This window comes from Lampris incognitus, chromosome 1 (genome assembly GCF_029633865.1).
Source record: "Lampris incognitus isolate fLamInc1 chromosome 1, fLamInc1.hap2, whole genome shotgun sequence".
NCBI classification, from domain to species: Eukaryota; Metazoa; Chordata; class Actinopteri; order Lampriformes; family Lampridae; genus Lampris; species Lampris incognitus.
In genome coordinates, this window is record NC_079211.1 from 28567749 (window position 1) to 28590603 (window position 22855).

The window sequence follows — 22855 nt, forward strand, 5'->3', positions numbered from 1 at the left end:
ATATAACTAGGGTTCGCTTCGCGAACCCAAAGTTACATTTCACGTACTCCAAAATGGCTGAGAGGGTTATTGCATTGAACAACGACAGGATTCGTGCCTCCGTTCCCTAGCCGTCCAATGAACCCTTCAAACCCCTGGTGGGAAGGGGTACGCGTTCTGATGAGAGCATCCTAAGAGGCCTGCTCCAGAACAGCGTCGGCAACCGACCGCACCTTAACGTGCCGGTAATAATGCCGTAAGAAAGTGGTCTCACCACTCCAAACCGCCGCCTGGCGGATGACCTCCCAGTCGATACCTGACAACACAGCTATCGACGTAGCAGTCCCTCGGGTAGAATGCGCCTTCAGCTTAGGAGCTGTTTTACCCGCTTTGGTATATGCCTCCGTAATACCATCCACCAGCCAGTGTGCTAGTCTCTGGGTGGAAAGGGCATGTTTTTATTTTATTTTGTTTGAGTATGAAATATCACCAAATCCTGTCTGTGTGCTGTTATTTGTGTTTACTACATTTTATTTTATGTCATTATTTACTTTTATGTATGTTTTACAACGACCGTCATATACGTGTACTGTCGCTTTAACAGAGAGGTCTTGTGGGTACACGGAAGAGGGAACGCGGGAGAGGCCATTTTTGTTTTGTGGGAGGAGTCTCAAGCAGCAATCGAGCCGAGCCACACGTGTTTCTTACCGTAGGACAGTTTTGCTGGTTGAGGAGAACGTAACCTTGAGTATCCCTGTAAGAAGATACTGCAAGCTGTGGGATAAAATACTTGTTTATCCTTTCTTACATCGGAGTCCCGTGGACGGTTTCTCCTTCTAACGCACACAAGTGAAGTCCGGGCAGTGGTTGAACTTCGACCCCCACGTCCGTAAGAAACACCGCTCCCGCTGGAGGACTGGACGTTTGTCGAAGGGTTTGAAACCAAAATAAATGGCAAGGTGGGCCAGAGTCCTGTGTGTCCCCCCTCCTTCCTTGATCATGATGATGATGATGATGATGATGATGATGATGAGAGACTGAGGGCCCCCCACAACACCTGGGGCCCCACCCAACTAGAACACAACGCAGAGCTAATGATGAGAGTGACGGGCATGCAGCAGGCTGACCAGCATAGAACAGCATAGGACTGCCCCCGTTACATTGGTGCCGTGACCCTCCTGGATTCTGAGAGTGACATCAGTTGCTCGCCGCGGGAGGCTGCTGTCGTCATCAAGCCCCAGACGTCCTCAGGTATTTCTACAGACTGTACACTCATGTTACAGTGGACTGGAGTTGAGCTGTGTGGACACTGGACAGTCATAGCTGTGGTTACCATGGACTGGGCTTGTGAACAGGACATTTGTATATACTGAAGGAAGAAAAACACACGAAAAAAAAAAGGAAAAAAAGGTAAATGTTGATGTGATTGAAGGACTCGTGTGAATAATCTATTGATCTAAACTACTGGATATGTGCATATGTGATTAATCTATTGGTGAATTTGTTGATTGTGTGTGATTGTTTCAATCTCTTAGTGATTTCTAGATTCAATTATTTAAATGAATTGAGCTTTTCACTTTTTTATTTTATTTTTTATTTTATCTGAGTGTTAGAGGTAGGAACATGGCAGAGGGTGGTTCGTACGTAGGTGGGGGTAACATTGCTGATCAGGATCTTTTGGATCCCCAGTGTGCTATGGAGAGGGGGTACCAGTTAGATGTGGGTGGGGGTTTACGGCTAGGTGTAGGTAGGAGTTTCGGGCAGCTCTTAGAGGGCGGGGAACCAGACACCAGAGCACCAGGACCTAGAGACCCGACCACATTTGGCACTCCTCAGTTCACCTCCACACGCTACGTAGAACGGGCCAGGCCAGGTATCAGCGAAGGAGCTGTGCTAGGTAACAGCGAGCAGCCAGTGGGTGAGTTAGCCATGCTCATTACTCGGTTAGCAGAGAGATAGGAGAGTCAGTCACTGCTAAGCTGCAGGAAACACAAATGCTTAGAAACACACACAGAGACAGTGCTAGGTCTGCTGAACAGCGTTTAGAGACAGCTCCTAGTGTTAGAGTAGTAATGCAGACAGACGCTAGGGAGCCTCCTATTTTCAGGGGCGATAGTTCTGATAAGTTTACAGTTCATGAGTGGGAGAGCCTTATGACTTTGTATTTGAGGAAGCAAGCCATTCCAGTTAGTGAGCAGTCACATGAGATTCTAGCTAAGCTTATGGGGAAAGCAGGGGACGTGGTGAGGATAAAGCTGCGCAACACATCTGTCGACCACATAGCGAACCCCCGCATTATTTTTGATGTACTGAAGCAACACTTTAGTGACCTCACATACTCGAGCATGCCCCTGGCGGACTTTTACAGTACGCTGCCCAAGCCAGGTGAGGACGCTATGGAGTATTGGATTAGGCTTAATAAAACAGTGGAGGTGGCTGACGAATGCTTGAAGTGGCAGGGCCGTAGTATTGAAGAGCCAAGCCACGAGGTAAGCATGATGTTTATCAAACACTGTCCAGATCAGTCTCTTGCCAATGTTTTTAAGTTCAAGTCCGCAGGGAAATGGTCTGCTAGCGAGATCCAGGAGAGGCTTGATGAGCACATGCTGGAGAGGAAGTCCCGTGTTGCTGCAGGTGGACAACGTGAAGCAGGCGCGGTAGAGCGTAGGTTCCATTCACAGGTTCATGTCCCTGTAGTCGACATGGCTCCCGACTTGAACACGACCGTGCCGGTGGTGCCATCTCCCATCCCGGCTCATGCGTCATCTCCTATACCATTTTGTACAAGGTCTCCTACACCGTCTCCCGCACCGTCTCCCGCACCTGTCTCTGGCGGTGATGACTATATGAGGAGCTTGGTGAGCTTGCTAGACCGTTTGGTCACAATGCAGACTCAAGTTCCAGTTAGCGCTGCAGTCCGGACACCGACGCTGACTCAACTGCCAGCTAACGCCGCAGGGCGGGTGCCAGACGCACCACAGAGGTTGTGCAGGGTTTGTAAGTCTCCGGATCACTCCACATTTTCCCACTGCAGCCGGGAGAACCGATGTATAAACTGTTTGTCTCCTGGTCATTGGAAGAGGGACTGTCCTCACCCTCAGCTGCCCAACCAGCTCCGTTCTCAGCCTGGTGGAAGAGCTGGTCGTCAGTCTCGTCCGTTAAACTACTAAACCCACACCTAGAGAGGGATGGTGTGGGTAATGTAGATGTATCCCTCACTGATGTCTCCGACCTGGCTCACTTGTATGAAGACAAGTGTGCCAAAGCACCTCAGGGTTCGCGTATGGTCATTCAGGCGACACAGAGGATTCAGGCTTTCAGTGACTTGTTCTATGCTCCTGTTCTTGTCAACCAGAGTGTGCAGCTTAATGGCATGTTGGATACTGGCTCTATGTCATGCAGTATCAGTGAAAATGCAGTAGAGAAGCTCCGCTCTGGGGGTGTTTTACCTGAGAAGCAGCAGCCTGAAGAGAACATTGTCTTGATTGGCTGCGGTGGTCTGGAGACTAGGCCTGATGGTTTTTATGACCTCAACATGCAGCTTTATGGTGTTTCCTTTGTCATACCCACTCTGGTCATGCCCGGTCAGCATGATGATCTGATAGTCGGCACAAACGTCATTAAACATGTGGCCCATGTACTCAAGAGTGGTACTGAGTACTGGGACATCGCGTCCAGACAGGAACATCCGTCTAGTCCTGACGTTGAACAGTTCTTGTCCATGTTCACAAATGTAGAGCGCTGGAGGGGTGGTGCAGTTCCTGAGAAGATAGGTACTGTTAAGCTCACCCAGGCCGTGACCCTCTTACCGAGGCACGAGCACTTAGTCTGGGGCAGACTTCCTGCTAAGGTGCCTATGTCAGCTGGAAGCACTGTTGTTGTGGAGCCGACAGACTCCAAGGCCATGCCACGCAGTGTCCTCGTAGGTCGACTTGGCACACCGCTCTGGGGTGATAGGTGGGTACCCATGACTGTTGTCAATCCATCTGACAAAGCCATCACACTGAAAAGGAACTGCAAGTTGGCTGATGTGTTTCCATGCTTGGCGATTGAGGACTTTAATGTTTTCCAGGGACTGCAATCAGTTGCAGGGAGGCATGAGTCCAACGCCACAGATAGTGCCTGTCCCCCTGTCCAGCCGGCTAGGAGTTTGTCAGAGCTCGGACTCAGTGACATTGACCTCAGCTCCTGTCAGGTTAGTGAGGCATGCAAGTCCCAGCTCACTCAGCTGCTCACCGAGTACCATGACATCTTCTCCAGGGACTCTCTGGACTGTGGCGAGGTCACAGGATACACACATCGCATCCATCTGGTGGATGAGCGCCCCTTTCGCTTGCCCTACAGGAGGGTTCCCCCAGCCCACTATCAGAAGTTGAGACAGGTTCTCACTGATATGGAGGAGAAAGGGATTATCCGGAAGTCCTCGAGCGCATACGCTTCACCGCTGGTTATGGTATGGAAGAAGGATGGCGGGCTTCGGATCTGCACTGATTTCAGATGGCTGAATGCTCGGACCTTGAAAGACGCTCATCCCTTGCCACACCAGTCGGACTGTCTTGCCGCGCTGGGTGGTAACTGCCTCTTTAGTACGATGGACCTCACCTCTGGCTTCTTCAACATCCCAATGCATGAAGATGACAAGAAGTACACTGCTTTCACGACTCCCCTTGGGTTGCATGAATACAATCGCATGCCACAGGGCCTTTGTAATAGCCCTGCAGCCTTCATGAGAATGATGATTGGGATCTTTGGGGATCTGAACTTCACGAAGCTTTTGTGCTATCTTGATGATCTTCTTGTCTTCGCGCCGTCAGAGGTTGAGACTCTGTCGAGGCTCCGCACTGTGTTTCAGAGGTTGAGGGAGAACAACTTGAAACTGGCTCCGAAGAAGTGTCATCTGCTGCAGAAGCGGGTGCGGTTTTTGGGCCACGTGGTTGATGGCGGAGGTGTGTCTGTCGATCCCTCCAAAGTAGAGGTCATCTCCAACATGACAGTGCAGGATCTCATGGAAGGTGATGGGTGCACACCTTCTGTTCGTAGGATCAAATCTTTCCTCGGTATGGTATTTTACTACCAGCATTTCCTCCCGAACTGCTCCTCCGTGGCTAAGCCCCTGTTCGCCCTTACAGCTGGACAAAAGAGGAGGGGGAGGTCAGCTAAGGATAAGAAGCCCCATGGCAGCTTCCGTAAGCTTACCTCCGCAGACTGGACGGTGGAATGTGGGGAAGCATTTGATCTGTTGAAGACGATGTTACTGGAGTGTGTGGTGCTTGCCCATCCAGACTTTGAGGTGCCTTTCATTTTGTCGTTCGATGCGTCTTTGGACGGACTCGGCGCGGTGCTGTCTCAAGTGCCCCGAGGAGAGTCCAAGGCCAGACCTGTTGGTTTTGCAAGCAAGTCCCTCAGTGCCTCACAGCGGAAGTATCCAGCTCATAGACTGGAGTTCATGGCGCTGAAGTGGAGTGTTTGTGAAAAGTTCAGCCACTGGCTGAAGGGTCAAAGCTTCACCGTTTGGACAGATAATAATCCGCTGACTTATCTCCTAACGAAGCCGAAGCTTGACGCGTGTGAGATCCGCTGGGTGTCTAAGTTGGCGTCTTACACTTTCGATCTCAAACACCTGCCAGGGAAGAAAAACGTGGTGGCGGATGCCTTGAGTCGCGACCCTTTTTCCAAGCCCGTCAGTCAGAGGCTACTTAGGGAGCCCTACCCGGCCCTTGTTCAGGAAGCCGACGGGGTTGAGGGGGACTCTGTGCAGGATGTTTTCAGACTCAGTTGCCAGTCCCAAACAGTGAGTAGTGCGCGATCTGGGTTTGCTTGTGATGCAGCTGAGGTCAGGGCTTTTTGTCAAGCCAAATGTGACTGGCCTGATGCATCAGTATTCACAGCACTCAGTTTGGTCCAGCACGTTCAGCATCTGTCGGGTGGTCAGGATACACTGCCAATGTTATCCACCGAGGAGCTCAGGTTGAGTCAGGAGCAGGACCCCTGCATCTCCAAGGTGTTGCCCTTTGTCGCTGTTCGGAAGCGGCCATCGAGACGTGAGAGGCATGGTGCTGACCAGAAGGTCCTCAGGCTGCTGAAACAGTGGGAGAAGTTGGAAGTCAATGATGGTGTCTTGTACAGGGTGACAAAGGACCCAGTGTCCAAGCAGAGGTGGTCTCAGTATGTTTTACCTCTGAGTCTGAAAGACAAGGCACTGTCTGGCATCCACGATCACGCTGGTCATCAGGGCCAGGACCGTACTCTCTCTCTTGCAAGGCAGCGTTTTTATTGGCCTGACATGGAGAGGCATATCAGAGCATATGTCAGATGCTGTCGGAGATGTGTGTTTGGGAAGACCCCAGAGCCAGCTGCTTGCGCGCCCCTGGAGTAGTCTGGTAGTCAGTCCTGTGGGGGCCACTGCTCAGTCTCCACCCAACACACACGCACCGCACAACACACATGCACCACACATAGAGGCATCACACTCACTCGATGTAGGTGTTATATCTCACACTGATTCGCACACAGGGGCACCACCCTCACTCGATACAGATGTTGCAGCTCGCACTGTCTCACGCACACAAGAGGAGAGCGATGGTCGGGTTAGGACACGCACAGGGAGGGTGGTGAGGTCAGTGAACAGGTTAATAGAATCTATGGCTCAGATGCCATTTCTACGGAGTGTGAGGGTTTGAACTTTGATGGAGGTTGGGGTCATTCAAACTAGTTTAATGTGAGTTATTAGGTGTCTATCAGACAGGGTTGTTTTGGGCCAAGTGCATGGTGTGGCGTATCAGGCGTCACATTGATCTAAGGGAATTCTGAGACTTGATCAACCTCATTATTTTCTGGACCTCGTAACCGAGTTGGCTCCTAAGTTGACTGGAGGACTAGGTCCTTCTTTTCACTTGTGCCAGTAGTCAGTGATGGGCTTTTCCTTTCCTCTTTCTCTTTTTATCCTGCTGTCAGGATGTTGGTGAATTTCAGGAGGGGTGAATGTAACCAGGTTAAAATTAATGTTTTTATTTTATTTTGTTTGAGTATGAAATATCACCAAATCCTGTCTGTGTGCTGTTATTTGTGTTTACTACATTTTATTTTATGTCATTACTTACTTTTATGTATGTTTTACAACGACCGTCATATACGTGTACTGTCGCTTTAAGAGAGAGGTCTTGTGGGTACACGGAAGAGGGAACGCGGGAGAGGCCATTTTTGTTTTGTGGGAGGAGTCTCAAGCAGCAATCGAGCCGAGCCACACGTGTTTCTTACCGTAGGACAGTTTTGCTGGTTGAGGAGAACATAACCTTGAGTATCCCTGTAAGAAGATACTGCAAGCTGTGGGATAAAATACTTGTTTATCCTTTCTTACATCGGAGTCCCGTGGACGGTTTCTCCTTCTAACGCACACGAGTGAAGTCCGGGCAGTGGTTGAACTTCGACCCCCACGTCCGTAAGAAACACCGCTCCCGCTGGAGGACTGGACGTTTGTTGAAGGGTTTGAAACCAAAATAAATGGCAAGGTGGGCCAAATAGAGTCCTGTGTGTCCCCCCTCCTTCCTTGATCATGATGATGATGATGATGATGATGAGAGACTGAGGGCCCCCCACAACACCTGGGGCCCCACCCAACTAGAACACAACGCAGAGCTAATGATGAGAGTGACGGGCATGCAGCAGGCTGACCAGCATAGAACAGCATAGGACTGCCCCCGTTACACCCGCTTTGGTATACGCCTCCGTAATACCATCCACCAGCCAGTGTGCTAGCCTCTGGGTGGAAAGGGCATAACCTGGTTTGCTCACTCTGTAGGTCAACAGCAGCCTGTCAGACCTACGAATATCTGCTGTGCGCCGCATGTAAATGCGTAAAGCCCGTACAGGACACGAGAGGTGCAAGCGTTTCTCATCCCTAGTCACCGGTGACGGATGAAACGCGTGTATCACCACCGGGGCCCTACGCGTCAGGACAGACACAGTTTTGGGCACGAAGCTGGGGTCTGTAAAGAGCGTGACCATCAGATCACCAGAAAACACCATCCCCTTGATGGTGAGTGCAGTTAGCTCACAACCCCTCGCTGCGGTGGTAAGTGCCAAGAGCACAGCCAGCTTAGCCGAGACATAACGCATGTCTGCCGTAGACATGGGTTCAAAGGGATCTTTCTCTAGTGCGCGCAGAACAAGGGAAGCATCCCAAGTTTCAGCTCTCGTAAGCTCCTTAGCTAAGAGCTTCTTAGCACCCAACAGGTACTGCGTCATGAGCGGGTGCGTGAAAACCGTGCTACCCTCGATCTTCCCCCGGAAGAACGTGAGAGCCGATACACAGACTTTGACTGAGGAGAAAGACCATAGTCTATCACTCCTACAGACCTCCACAAAAGTCAGTATAGGGCCAATCCCTACTGACAAAGGGTCCATGTCGCGTTCAGCGCAAAATTGGTCAAATCGATTCCAGTACCCCTGGTACCTGGAATACGTGGAGTCTTTACGCGCCGCTAAGATGACACGAATCACTTGCGCACTAAGTCCCATAGCTAAGAGCCTGGCTTTGTAAGCATCCACGCCGCTAATCGGGAGCCTCCTATCCAGGGGCCCTCCCGTAGCAGCCCTCCTGCTTGCGTGAGCGCGTCCGCCCACTCCGGGACGTCGAACCGCTCGCCTACTATCCAGGGCACTATTCGTGGAAACCACGGGGTGCTCGGTTCGTACGGGGCCACGAGAACTAACCGACCCCCTGTGCGCTCGAACTTGACCACCAGGTCTAGGAGGCACCTGCGCGGGGGGAATGCGTAAACCATCTCCTCGGGCCATGGATCTAGTCCAAGCGCGTTGACCCCCAACGGCGCTAGGTCGGACGGGAGCATCGAGTACCAACGAGGGCACTTGTAATTGAGTTTCGATGCGAACAGATCCACTTGAGCTACCCCGAACCTCTCCCAGATCATAGCCACTATGGCTGGGTTGAGGCTCCAATTGTCCGCATGCGGGCCGCCTCTCGAGAGGATGTCCGCTGCTTCGTTGTCCATCCCAGGAACATGAAGCGCCCTGATTGATAGCACGTTGCTGTTGACCCAAATCCAAATTTGCATGGCCAACTCTCTGCAACGCTTGGACTTCATACCGCCTTGGCGGTTGATGTAGGCCTTGGCCGTCATGCTGTCTGTCATTATCAGTATGTGACGGCCTACGAGATCCTGAGCGAAATGCTGGATAGCCAGCCAAATCGTCTCCGTCTCGCGCGCGTTGATGTGGACCTTCTCCCCAGACGGCCACACTCCTCGCGCTGTTTTGTAGCCAAGGATGGCCCCCCATCCCGAGAGGGACGCATCCGTATAAATCGTTACCTCGGGTCCCCTGGGGCCCATAGGGACCCCAGACATGTCCACGCAGGCTCTGTTCCAGTGGTTTAGGTCCTGCGCTACCACGCGCGGGACCAGGATAAGATGGTTGTTGTACCGGCGTTCGTTGCCGTATTTCAAGAAGTGAACTGCGAACCACAATTGCAGTCTCCTCATGAACAACGGACCTAAAGGAACAACTTGGTGAGCCGATGCCAGAAGGCCCAGCAGCCTCCTGATCATCCGATAAGTGACATATGTCCCCGGGACGAAATGTGCTAACGTGGTCCTGGTGGAATGCCATCTCTCTTGCGTAAGGGTTGCGCGCATGGATACCGTATCCAAACTCAGACCCAGATACGTTGCCTGGCACGAAGGCCATGGCGCGCTCTTCTTTATGTTGATAGTGAAACCCATGTACTCCATGAATTCCATCAACTCCTGAGTATGGAGTATTGCTTGTTCCGGCGACCGGGCCAACACCAACAGGTCGTCTAGGAACCATGCCAAGCGCATACCTTTGCGCATCAACACTCCGAGCGCTGCTTTCACACACCTTGTGAATGTCAGAGGAGAGAGGCGATATCCGAACGGGAGGCATGTGATCTGGTAACACTGACCCCGGTAACAGAACCGAAGATACTTTCTGTGTCTTTCCGCAATCGGACAATGATAGAAAGCATCTTTTTGGTCGACCGAAGTTAGCCAATCGGACTGTGTCACCATTGACAGCAGAACCGGTGTGCGTAGCATTTTGAAACTGACCTTCTCTACATACTTGTTGAAGGGTTTCAAATCTAGGATTGGGCGCATGCCCCTATCCTTCTTCGGGACCAGAAAGTAACGGCTGTAAAACCCGTCTTCTCTTTCTAGGGGAGGAACCACCGTGATTGCCCCTTTCGAGAGTAACTCTGTGAGTTCGTTGTCTAGGATTTGTGCTTCGGCCACCGACCCCGGTTCCGTATGCACTATTCCCAAGTACGGGGGTACAATGCCGTTCTCGAAAAGGATTTGGTGTCCGTGGGCTATCTGATCCAAAACAGAAGCCGACGGGACCAATTCCTTCCACCTGTGTCACATGCGTGACAGAGGTCTGGTTGCCTCCTGTACCTTGCTGTTCAGGTAGCGCGCGTAAGTTGCGCGTAAAGGGTCTGGGGAAGCCCCGCCCGCCATGCCCTGCATCCATGGGGGGGCTTCGTCCTTGTAAAGGAGACCCAGATGGGGGAATTGGCGTTTTGAACCTTTCCAAATTACCATTTGACCCATCAGAGAGACTAAACATTGTCGCATCATAGTCCCCTCCCAGGGGCTCATTTGCGCTCATGTCATTATTATCCAATATTTCCAGCAGGGATGTTATTACATTGTTATCATCATCTTTACCTAAAGATTCAGACAGACAATCAGACTTGCGTTTCAAACCTTTTAATACGCAATCACCATCATCACCAACATAAAAACTTTTATTCACATTCACAACCTTCGGAATAGAACAAGTAGACTGTGCATCAGAAACCAAAATAAAAGGCGCAGTGTTTAGCCCTGCGCACGCTGTGTCCCCTGAACAAGCGTCTATATCGCCGGAGACGGCTCTGGAATCAGTCTGTTGGTGTGGGTCGTAACATCCTGCCGAAACACGTCACTTGGCAGCTCCCTTCTTGGAAGTGTCTGTGCTGTCCGGCTTGGCCGCCTTGGCCGCTGGTTCTGTGGAAGACTGGGAGTTTGGACGTGAGCCCTGTCCACGCCCGCGCCCCGCTTTACCACCTCTTTTTGGATAAGTCTCTCTCCATTTCTGCTTGCGCGCAGGCTTGTCCCCCTGCCCTTTGCCCACCGCGGGCTTAGGGGTAGGCGGGTTCTTCATCATCGGGAGAAGCTCCTTGTGCAAGGTTTCGCGCTCGGCCTGGGCGGCCTTGTATTTGCTGATAATGTCCGGGGTCGTTCCAAACAGGCCCTGGTTCCCTGCGCAGGAGTGGGCCATCCACTCCTTGCAGAATTCCTCTTTTACCCCGGCTGTCTCTAGCCAGAGACGTCTGCGCGAAAGGGTGGAGGCAGCTGCGCTAGAACCGCACTCTAGAGCGATGGAATACAGCAGCGATCCCAGGGAGTCAGCTATGCGTTCCATTTCCAAGATGTACTCACAACCTGCTTCGCTGGCCACTACGTCACCGAACTCGGCCCCGTCGATACCTGCTGTAGCGATGGCGGCTTTGCTTTGCTCGACGTTTGATAGGCTGCAGAGCTTGCGCATGTACGCCGTTATCATCCCAGCCGTTGAGACGAGTCCAGCTGCGCGTGTACTGGCGTGCCATGCATCACACGCGTAACGATCCACCTGTTGGCCCCACTGCGAAGGGTGTTTGGGAGTATCGTGAGACCCCACCTTGGTGTTAGGGTTGAACGATAAAACGTCCCTCTCTGGTTGCGGAGTTTTCCAGTCTTTGTAGTTCAGGTTCCTAACCTCGACTGCTAAGACGTCAACCCCCTTCTGACTGAACTTTGAGGACGATTTAAGTAGCGGATCCGCCTCCGCCCGCTTAAACGCTCGTTCGATGTGAGGATAAGGTGGTAGAGTGGAGTCCCTGACCCTCTCTGCCATTCGTGGAAAATCGGCTACCACCGGATCTTGAGGATTGCCCGGCTCGGTAACGATGTCGGCAGACTTGACCGCTCGCGCGAACAGATCGCGGAAACTGGCGAGGAATGATTCGGACCCACGTTGCATGGCGTCGCCATCTTTGTTTGGTTGAGACGAACTTGGCTGGTCGTCTTCCACGCCCTGATCGTCTACTTCCTCAGGCAGTGAATCCTCGGGTTCCGCACCCGCCGAATAACATGCCACGGACTCACCAGGGAGAGATAGGATCTCATTGGTCCAGTCCTCTCTAACTACCCCGGATGGTGGGATAGCCTCTGGCTCCGGAGGGATGCTAATGCTAGCCGCCGTCCCGTGACTGTAGCTAGGAAGCATCGGAGGGATGTTGCTAGCCTCCGCCCCATGGCTATAGCTAGGTAGCACCATGCTAGCCGCCTCGTTAGCAGGTGCGAAGGGATCTGCAAGTCCCCATCTTTGACGGTACAGGGCAGCCCACCTTTGGCGCCCCGATACTCTGATGGTTTTACAGAAATTGCAGTCGATCTCATTACGGTCTACATCCCTCAAGTAGCCCGTGTAGTGAACATGCGGGATATGGGAGACACAGTCCGGATGGGGGTCCCATTGGAGCGTCGCCGGTTTAACACACCCGCACCAAGCGTAGAATCCGGCCACATCGACCGGATTAACGAACATCTTGGCGATAAAAGGTAAGCTAACTATAAGTTAGTATCTAATATACCAGTATATCACTAGATTACTTGCGTATTTGCAGTTTTACTCTTAGTCCCAGCGAGAGAGAAACAGCCATCGACCGATCTCATTTAGTTGGAGATGGAAAGAGGAATAGCGCTTCCGGTGGGCGTGCCAATACGGGGTCGGTGGGAGGACATATGACCACAGGGGGTCATATTGTCCGGGATTGGCACGGGGAATGCACCTCCATCGTTTTTCTTTTTTCCAGCGAGCTATTGTGGATGATGTCACAATGCAATAACCCTCTCAGCCATTTTGGAGTACGTGAAATGTAACAGCATGTTCCCAAAGCCAAACTAAGTTATGTTCCGCTGACTTTTTATTAATAAATTAAAAACTAAAATATAGTGCTTGCATGCGTATTCAACCCCTTGTGCTCTGAAAGCTCCAAGTTTACACAAATGACAAATTATTCCTAAAACAAACTCAAGTTAACATAGTTGGACATAATTAGTGTGCACCTGTAAGATATGAAAGTAATGGTCTCATTTTCTCATTTATGGGTACAAAAAGCACTCTGTGTAAAGTTCATTAGCCTGGTGTGAACTCCATCAGAAAATGAAGACAAAGGAGCATAATACTGAAGTAAGAGACAAAGTGATTAAAATGCAGAAGGCGGGAAAGAGATACAAAACAATATCCAAGCGTTTGGATGTCCCACAGAACACTGTTGGATCCATTGTCAAGTGGAAACTGTATCACACCACTGACGTGTCCAAGCAAGAATTGGGCTGGTGAGGAAAACCACAGATGATCCTGCTATCACTTTGAAGGAGCACCAGAGGTCAGTGGCTGAAACTGGAGTAAATATGCATGAGTCAACTATATCACGGGCTCTCCATAAATCTGGCCTGTATAGCAAAGTAGCAAGAAAGAGGCCGTTACTCAAAACTATGCATATAAAAGCACGCTTGGGGTTTGATAGACCCAGTTAGGATGTGGGTAAAGGTTTTGTGGTCAGATGAGACAAAAGTTGAGCTTTTTGGCCAAAACTCAAAGTTATGTGTGGCACAAACCTAAAACTGCTCATGCCCTAAAAATACCCTCCCTACAGCGAAGTATGGTGGCAGCAGAATAATGCTATGGGGTTGCTTTTCATCTGCAGGCACTGGGAACCTTGTTCAAATTGAGGGAAGTATGGATGGAGCTAAATACAGGGACATATTGGAAGAAAACCTGTTGCAGTCTGCCATAAAACTGAAGCTTGGGAGAAGGTTCACCTTCCAGCAGGACAATGATCCTAAGCACAAGGCTAAAGCAACAATGGCATGGCTCAGCAACAAAAATGTGAACGTTTTGGAGTGGCCAAGTCAAGGGTCTGGATATCATCCCCATTGAAAATCTGTGGCACAGACTGAAAATCACAGTCCAGAGGCGCCACCCCACCAACCTGCAAGACCTGTATAAATTCTGCCAAGAAGAATGGGAAAAAATTACCTAACTGCCTCAGGCTCTCTCTTTGCTGGAGACTCAACCCTCTTCTATTAGCTGATGAACAATGCATACACTTTGTCTCTTCTCAAATTATTTTTTTTTTCTTGCAACTAATGTTTCCTCAGAAATGTTCCATTCAACCTTATGGGAAGCACTCAAGGCCTATGTTCATGGCAGATAATTGAATACTCTTCTAGGGTCAATAAAGCAAAAGCTTCCAGACTCGATAATATCTCTAGATCCATCGCTGACATTGATATATATTACTCCTCCTCTCCTACTCCAACCCTTTTCAAAGAAAGACTGTGTCTGCAGACAGAATATGATTTGGCCTACTTTCTACAAACAGAGCGGTATATCTACTCACAAAAGTTCGGTAAAATACGTATGAATCGGGTGGCAAGCTACTAGCCCAGCAAACACGTCAAGCTGCTTCTTCTCGTTTAATCAATAAGCTTTGCAGTCAAGCAGGGGAAATTGTAACAGACCAGATAGAAATTAACAAAAATTTCAAGCAATATTACAGTAAGTTTTAAGGTTCTGAAGGTGATGGAAAATTCCACAACTTGACTCCTTCCTGGAGAACCTAACCTTCCCCTCAGTTTCAGTCCAACAAAACCGCTCTCTGGGTAGTGAGATTTCTGAGATAAATTCTAGAAGCTATTAAATCCTTACAAAATAATAAGAAATCTGGACCAGATGGCTTCACCTCTGAATTTTACAAAAAAATTGCTTTCAATTTATCCCCTCTGCTTCAAGCCATGTTTAATGACTCTCTGTCAGTGGAGTGCCTTCCTCAAACTCTATAACAAGCGCTGATAAGACTTCTGCCAAAAAAGGACAAAGACCCACTTCAGTGTGCCTCATACCACCCAATTTCTTTATTAAATGTAGATTATAAGATGCCATTTAAAATTCTAGCAGCTAGATTAGAGAGAATTTTGCCTCAGATCATATCTCCAGACCAAACGGCTTTCATTCTAAATGGGCATTCCATCTCAAATTTTGGAAAATTACTAAATATTATGTACTCTCCTCCTAGCCGCTCCCCTGAAATGGTCGTATTGCTTGATGTGAAAAAGCAGTCGACCGGGTTGAATGGCAATATTTGTTTCAACCCTAAATAAATTCGGATCTGACGACACCTTCATCTCTTGGATTAGACTACTTTACTCTCATCCTTTGGCTAGTGTGATCACCAATGGACAACGATCTAAATTTTTCTCACTCGGCAGGGGTATTCGTCATGGCTGCCCCTTGTTGCCCCCTTTTTTTTTGCTATCCCCTTTGAGCCCCTTGCCATCGCTCTTAGACAGCCCAGGGAGTTTTTGGTTGTGGAATGTGTGGGCCTAATTTATAATCTCTTTTTGTACATGGATGACCTTTTGTTGTATATTTGGAACCCCATAACTTCCATTCCTCCCATTACTGATATTTTGACTAAGTTTGGAAAAAAATCAGGTTACAAAAGTTAATTTTCAGAAAAGTGAAATGTTCCCCCTACCCTCACTCGTGAACAAGACCCCGAGATACTTGAACTCCTTCACTTGGGGCAGCAACTCATCCCCAACCCAGAGGGAGCAAGCCACCATTTTCCGGTAGAGAACCATGGCCTCAAATTTTGGAGGTGCTGACTCTCATCCCGGCCATTTCACACTCAGCTGCAATCTGCCCCAGTGCACGCCGGAGGTTCGCGTTCTGATGAAGCCAACAAAACCACATCATCTGCGAAGAGCAGAGATGCAATTCTGAGGGACTTGTTCACGAGTGAGGGCAAGATGGAGCAGGAGATTGACAGACAGATCGGTGCAGCATCAGTAGTAATGCGGACGTTGTACCGGACCATTGTGGCGAAGACGGAGCTGAGCTGTAAGGTAAAGCTCTCAGTTTACCAGTCAATCTTCATTCCAATCCTCACCTATGGTCATGAGCTTTGGGTAGTGACCGAAAGGGTGAGATCACGGATACAAGCGGCTGAAATGAGTTTCCTCCGTAGGGTGTCTGGGCTAAGCCTTAGAGATAGGGTAAGGAGCTCGGACATCCGGAGGGAGCTTGGAGTAGAGCCGCTGTTCCTTCATATCGAAAGGAGCCAGTTGAGATGGTTCAGGCATCTGATTAGGATGCCTCCTGGGTGCCTTCCTTTGGAGGTTTACCGGGCACGTCCAACTGGGAGGAGACCCCGGGGTAGACCCAGAACTCGCTGGAGAGACTACATGTCCAATCTGGCCTGGGAACGCTTTGGGATCCCCCAGGAGGAGCTGGAGGGCATTGCTGGGGAGAGGGATGTCTGGAGTGCCCTATTTAGCTCACTGCCACCGCGACCCGACCACGGAAAAGTGGCTGGAGATGAGATGAGATGAGATGAGAAATGTTCCCCCTTAATCAGGCAGCTACCTTAATTTCTATCTCACATTTCCCATTCAAAATAGTCAACAATGGCTTTGGGGTTGAAATCACAGGCACTTTCTCAGCTCTTTTCACCAAGAATTTTGGCATTTTCTTTGAAAAATGTAAACAAATTGTGGCTGGATGGATGAAGCTCCCGCTGTCCAAAGTTGGATGAGTTAATCTTATTAAATAATTATATTACCAAAATTTACCTATTTATTCCAGAAAATCCCCATTCTGATTGAGAAGTCTTTTTTTAATTCATTAGAGAAGAATATAACTTTGTTTATCTGGAATGGTGAAGCATGCTGTAGAGACCTAAAACGCTTGCTGGAATTGCTCTGTCTAATTCCATTCATTATTACTGGGTTTGTAACATCATGAAAATATTATCCTGAATGTGTGACAGACAGCTGTGAGGCCTGGGTACAAATGGAACACGCTTCCAGCCCATTTCATTTATATTCTTTAATTTGTGCCTCCTCACCCCCTCCTCAAAGCCAATTTTGTTCCAACCCAATAGTGTGCCATACTGTAATGGAACGGTTTCCTTTATTTTTAGAGCCTCCCTGCCACTAGGGGTATAGTTCCATTATGTTGAGTCTTTAGCCTTCTAGTGGCATAGATAAGTACCGCAGTTTCAGCTACTTCCTTTTCCTGTGACAACACAGCAATATTCGTGCTCCATCATTAGCCATCACCTAGTTTCTACCCCTTTGAGTGGCAATATCTGTAAGTAAAGCTATTATCCATCATTGCTAGAATCTTTCTGTTGAAGTATTTTTTACATATTTGCTACAGTTTGTATAATTTTGGTAACATGTATGACAGCACATTTTAATGATGGCATTCAGGCTATACTTTCGATGCTAGCGTACAGTGTTCAATGCTATACCTGATTAGTTACAACTTACATTTTATTCCTGCAAAGAAAATGTTAGTTTTATACTTACCTTTGTTTCCTGAAAAATAGAGGATTAGTTATCCTAACTGTAACTCTAGATTGAGTAAGCTATTTTGTATTGTATACTGATGTATGCTTTTCTGTATATTTATTTTCAGTTTCACACTTCCTTGTTATTAAATCCCGTCCATATACAACACTGGTCTGTTCCTTGGAGGATATGATGCAAGGGAGAGTTTAGCTGGCTGTAAAACCTAATATAGGACAAGAGTCACATTGGGTGTAGCAGTACAGTGAAAAGATAGCACTCTGCGAGGGACATCAACTAGCTGTCGGACTCAGCCAGAGGTTAGTAACTGACAAAGCCTACTCAAGCCAATCACTCAGCGACATAATGTAAAATTTAAAGGCTCAAGTCAAGACAGCGAGGAGAATAAGTCACTCTCCTCTCAGTCCTTAAAGTCCTCAAAATCTTCAAGAAAGCTGAGTTTTAGTTCGTCAGTAGGATCCTCAAAAATATCGTCTGCATCAACTAGAGCCAGTATGGCAGCAGCACTAGCACTGGCTGAAGCACAGGCTGCTAAAGCCAGAGCAGCCTACGCTGACCAAGAAATGAACATTAAATTAGAGAAAGCTCGCATAGAAGCTAATGCAAATGTTAAAAAGGTCCGCTTAGATGCAACTCTTGATGCACTTCAAGCCAAAAAAGAAGCTGATGCTTTCATGGCCAAAGCAGAGGTAATGCAATCTGCTGCTGCTCAGTTTATTGCAGAGCAAAGTGAAGAGTTAGAGTTCTTGCCCATCCAATTAACCCCAGAGTAGAAAGTGAGTGAGTACATAAATAAACACTCAAGCAACTACACTGAGCTCACGCAAAGACAGAAAGACATGTCCACTCAGCATGATGACGTCACCCTCCAGCAAAAACAAGTGAAACCTTCACCAGAGTTCACATCTTACTTCAGACAAGATCCAAATCAGTACCACTCATCGCCACCAGAGGACAGTAAACCGGCGCTGTGAAGAGATACGCTTCAACAATGTCTTTCCTACAGCGAGTTACAACCACAGTGGATGTGTAATTCAAAACCTGCACATACTGGCAACACCACCAGTGACCTCGCCAGGTTCCTAGCAAAGAGGCAGCTGGTAACTGGAGGACTGACTAAGTTTGATGACAAGCCGGAGAATTAGCTCAGCTGGAAGGCTACCTTTCAGAGTACCATTGCAGACCTTGGGCTTACTGCCAGTGAAGAAGTAAACTTGCTCATCAAGTGGCTGGGCCCAGAGTCTTCAGAACATGCTAGAAGGGTCAGAGCAGTCAACATGCTTCATCCATCTGTTGGTCTAGGTATGATCTGGATAAGACTCGAAGAATGCTATGGCTCAACAGAGGCAATAGAAAGAGCCTTGTTCTCTCGAATAGAGAACTTCCCAAAGCTCTCCAGCAAAGAACCTCAAAAGCTGTGCGAGCTATCAGACTCACTCTTAGAACTGTCAGCTGCAAAGCTAGATGGATATTTACCTGGTTTAAGTTACCTCAACACAGCCAGGGGAGTAGGTCCAATTGTGGAGAAGCTACCCTTTCACCTCCAAGAAAAGTGGACAACAGTTGGGTCAGCATTTAAAGAAGAGCATAGAGTGGCCTTCCCACCTTTCTCTGTCTTTTCTGAGTTTGTGCAGAAAGAGGCCAGACCAAGGAATGACCCAAGCTTTACAACAGCTTCTATCTCCTCTGTCAGCTTCAAGAAAGAAAAGCCTCTGGGTAATTACAACAGACAGCCGTCAGTTACAGTGCACAAGACAGACGTGTCAGCAGAGGTAACCACAAAAGTAGAAAGGGTAGTTGAAGATCTAAACAGACACTGTCCTATACATCACAAGCCACACCCACTGAACAGATGTAGAGGTTTCAGGATGATGCTGCTTGAAGACAGAAAGAAGTTCATCAAAGACAACAACATCTGCTACCGTTGCCTTGCATCCACCAGTCACCAGGCAAAGGACTGTAATGTCACCATCAGGTGTGTGGAGTGTGAGAGTGAGAGGCACTTGGCAGCTCTTCACCCTGGCCCAGCACCACAGACAACCAAGCCCCTCTCTGCCCCTAAACAGCATGGCGGGGAGGAAGCAAGCTCATCAAAGCTGGATGTTACAGCAACGTGTACAAAGGTATGTGGAAATGGATTCACAGGAAAATCCTGCTCGAAGATTTGCCTTGTGCATGTCTTCCCTGAAGGTCAGCGACACAACAGCAAGAAGATGTATGCAATTGTGGACGACCACAGTAATCTGTCCCTTGCAAAGACTGAGTTTTTTGACATGTTTGACATTCAAAGCACAGTTGAACCATACACCCTGAAGACCTGTGCTGGCATAGTAGGAACGTCAGGTAGAAGAGCTTGCGGCTACACAATAGAGTCAGTAGATGAGAAAATTAGTTTTCCTCTCCCTATGCTCATTGAGTGTAATGCTATCCCTAACAACAGGGAAGAAATACCCACTCCTGAAGCTGCACTACACCACCGCCATCTGAGGTCAATTGCTGCTGAGATACTGCCCCTCGACCTAGATGCAGACATCCTCCTGCTCATTGGACAGAACCTTCTGAGAGCTCAAAAGGTAAGAAAGCAGCTCAGTGGCAGAGACAATGACCCATACGCACAGAAGCTCGACCTCGGCTGGGTTATCATAGGCGATGTGTGCCTCGGCAGTGCTCACAAGCCAACTAAAGTGAGTGCTCTAAAAACGCATGTATTAGATAATGGACACCCAAGCCTTCTCACCCCGTGACAGCCGCATCAATGTGAAGGAGAACTTCAGTCTGAGTTACTCGAAAGCCACTCCCCATCAACTTCAAGCTTCAAGCCCATACTCAAGACCCACTGAAGAGAGTTTATGAGAGACAGTCTTTCGCTGCACTGATACCGACAACCAGCTTGCGCCATCTGCCGAAGACATGCTCTTTCTCAAGAAGATGGAAGGAGTCTTCAAAGATGAAACTAACAGCTGGGTCGCCCCATTACTGTTTTTTAGCCCCAGACATCTACTCCCAGACAACAGACCCTGTGCCTACAGGGGCGTATGTCTCTTCGACACCAGCTGGACAAGAAGGAAGACATGAGAGCACACCTTGTCGAGTTCATGCAGAAAATGCTCGATAACAATCATGCAGCGCTGGCACCACCTTGTGACAAAGATAAAGAGAGATGATATCTTCCCACTTTCGGTGTCTAACACTCACAGAAGCCTGATAAAATTCGTGCGGTGTTTGACTCGAGTTAATTGAGTGTCTCTCAACGACGTGCTGCTTTCGGGGCCAGACCTCAACAACACCCTTTTAGGTGTGCTTCTCCGCTTCCGAAAGGGACCTGTTGCTGTCACAGCAGACATAGACCAGATATTCTAATGTTTTGTTGTTCAGGAAGATCACAGAGATTTTCTTCGTTTTCTCTGGTATCAGGACAATGACCTCAGCAAAGATGGAGTAGTAAGGAAAGTGGAGGTCAAGCTTACCCGTCACAAGACTACTAAGACTTTCTCCAGACCCATCTCAGAGTGTATTCTTCTCTTGTCTCCAGAAGATTATGTAAATATTTATTGTGGCATTTTAAATAATGCCAGATGGGGAGTGTAATGGAACGGTTTCGTTTATTTTTAGAGCCTCCCTGCCACTAGGGGCATAGTTCCATTATCTTGAGTCTTTAGCCTTCTAGTGGCATAGATAAGTACCGCAGTTTCAGCTACTTCCTTTTCCTATGACAACACAGCAATATTCATGCTCCATCATTAGCCATCACCTAGTTTCTACCCCTTTGAGTGGCAATATCTGTAAGTAAAGCTATTATCCATCATTGCTAGAATCTTTATGTTGAAGTATTTTTTACATATTTGCTACAGTTTGTATAATTTTGGTAACATGTATGACAGCACATTTTAATGATGGCATTCAGGCTATACTTTCGATGCTAGCGTACAGTGTTCAATGCTATACCTGACTAGGTACAACTTACATTTTATTCCTGCAAAGAAAATGTTAGTTTTATACTTACCTTTGTTTCCTGAAAAATAGAGGATTAGTTATCCTAACTGTAACTCTAGATTGAGTAAGCTATTTTGTATTGTATACTGATGTATGCTTTTCTGTATGTTTATTTTCAGTTTCACACTTCCTTGTTATTAAATCCCGTCCATATACAACACTGGTCTGTTCCTTGGAGGATATGACGCAAGGGAGAGTTTAGCTGGCTGTAAAACCTAATATAGGACAAGAGTCACATTGGGTGTAGCAGTACACATACAGTTAGAATTTGGTCACAATTTAGGAGACATTTTAAGTTGCATACGACATAAGTACTTTCCCCTGTCCAAAATAATTACAACTTCCTGCCTTGTCTCTCTGATTCTACCTTTGGAGGTTGGTTCTCAATGGGAATCAAGTCAATTTCTAATTTATACATTGATGTAACATTCGGTTCATTTACACAACTTCCCCAAATATACAATCTGCCAAAATCTCACTTTTTCATATATCTCCAACTCTGACACCTTGCCCAGAAAAAAATTACTTCTTTTTCCAAATTTGCCAACAAACAATAGAATTGATCACATTCTTTCTTTATCCCATACCACAAAGGCTTAATATCAATTCTTTATGGCAGAATAAGTAATATTTCCCCTCATTCACTGCAAGTTGTTAGGAGACTTTGAGTGGCAGACCTTGGAGGGGAAATGACAGATGATGACGGGGAGGAAACACTTGGCATAATACATCCCTCCCTCCTCACCACGTGCAAAACACAGCTTAATACAACTAAATTTTGTTTTGAGAGCACATTTGACCAATGCTAGTCTAGCCAAAAATTTTCCTAATGCAGACCCTTCCTGTTCTCTCTGTAAAAGTCAACCAGCAGATCACATACATATATTCTGGTCATGCCCTAATCTTAACACATTTTGGACCAGTATTTTTAACGCCTATAGCAAGATGTATCAAAAAGACATTCCTCCTAACCCCATATGTGACCCATTTGGTTTTGCTCCTGAAACTCATACCCTTAAATGTAAAGCAAATGTAATTATAGCATTTACCTCCTTGCTTGCTAGTTGTCTTATTGTTCTCTCATGGAAGCAACAAGCTAATTTTTCCAGATGGATTAAAGACACTATGCAGTTTTTGAAACTTAAGAAAATCAGATATACCCGTTAAGGCTCTATACAAAAGTTTATGAATATTTGGACCCCCTTTTTCGACTATTACAAGAGCTTACAAATCCCACTCAATATTGAAGATCAGAGTTAGACTGAGATGGCAGAACCCCCCCCCTTTTTTTTTTGTTGTCCGTTTTCTTTTTTCTCTTTTCTATATGTATCTGTGTATTATGAGTAGTATGTATGGCAAGATATATGTGCAATCTGTGTACTAATCTCTATGTATATGGTTTAGGTATGCATTTATGGATATGTAGTTGCATATAT